Source organism: Myotis davidii, unplaced genomic scaffold, assembly GCF_000327345.1.
Source record: "Myotis davidii unplaced genomic scaffold, ASM32734v1 scaffold4205, whole genome shotgun sequence".
Classification (NCBI taxonomy): Eukaryota; Metazoa; Chordata; class Mammalia; order Chiroptera; family Vespertilionidae; genus Myotis; species Myotis davidii.
In genome coordinates, this window is record NW_006296356.1 from 32,266 (window position 1) to 33,226 (window position 961).

General features: G+C 58.3%; 1 protein-coding gene across 1 annotated transcript in view; it reads right to left on the minus strand.

Moving 5' to 3' along the window:
- The window catches only part of CCDC190 (coiled-coil domain containing 190), a 5,031-nt gene that overhangs the window by 1,846 nt on the left and 2,224 nt on the right, over positions 1 to 961 (minus strand). The gene's annotated exons all lie outside the window — the stretch shown is intronic.

Below are 961 nucleotides of genomic sequence, written 5' to 3' on the forward strand. Positions count from 1 at the left end.
TCTGGAGTGACAGCCAGCCCGCCAAGCAGGGCCGCATGGCTCCTCCCGGGCTCTGTCTCACCCCGCGCCATCACAGAAGCTGCAGGGAACCCACGTCTCCACACACCTCCCTGGTGGCCACGGGGTTGGCTCGGTCTCTGGGCTCCCTGAGTGGACATGGGGGTCGGGGCACCCGGCAGAGGGAGCAGGACCAGACGGGGCCCGAGAGCCACACCTGACGCCTCCAACCGTCTCTGCGTTCCTCCGGGGGCACGCAGACCAGGGAGTCCTGTGTGGGCCCCACGTCCTCTGTTGCCTTTCGTGTGTGTGTCTGTGTGTGCATGTGTCTCTGTGTGTGCATATGTGTGTCTGAGTGTGCACATGTGTATATGTGTGCATGTGTGTGCATGTGTACACGAGTGCGCATGTGTGCATATGTGTGTGTCTGTGTACATGTGTGCATATGTGCGTCTGAGTGTGCATGTGTGCACGTGGATATGTGGATAGTCGTGTGTGTCTCTGTGTGTGTGCATGTGTATATGTGTGTGCATCTGAGTGTGCACGTGTGCACATGTGTACATGTGGCTATGTGGATGTGTGTGTGTGTGTGTGTGTGTGTCTGTGTGTGTCTCTGTGTGTCTTTTCCATGTGAGAACTTCACTGACTCCCCCTACACTGAGATCTGGAGCTTCTCCCAGCCCTGGCCGGGGCTCAGTGGTCAGCGTGTCGGCAGGTCACTATTCAGCAATTTGAGACCCTCAGAGCCGACAGGTTCAGAAAGGAGCATAGCTTTTCCCCGACGCTTGACCTTTCGGAGCTTCTCTGCGAAGGCGTGGCCTGCCGCCAGCCAGCGTCTGGCTGAGCATGCCTGCCCACCGTGCCAGGAGGCGTCCTCTTGACTGACATTCCCACCTTCTCAGTATCTCAAGATGCTCCTTCCCTCACCTGCCAACGCCCTGCGTTAGTTAGGTCTTCACGCCGC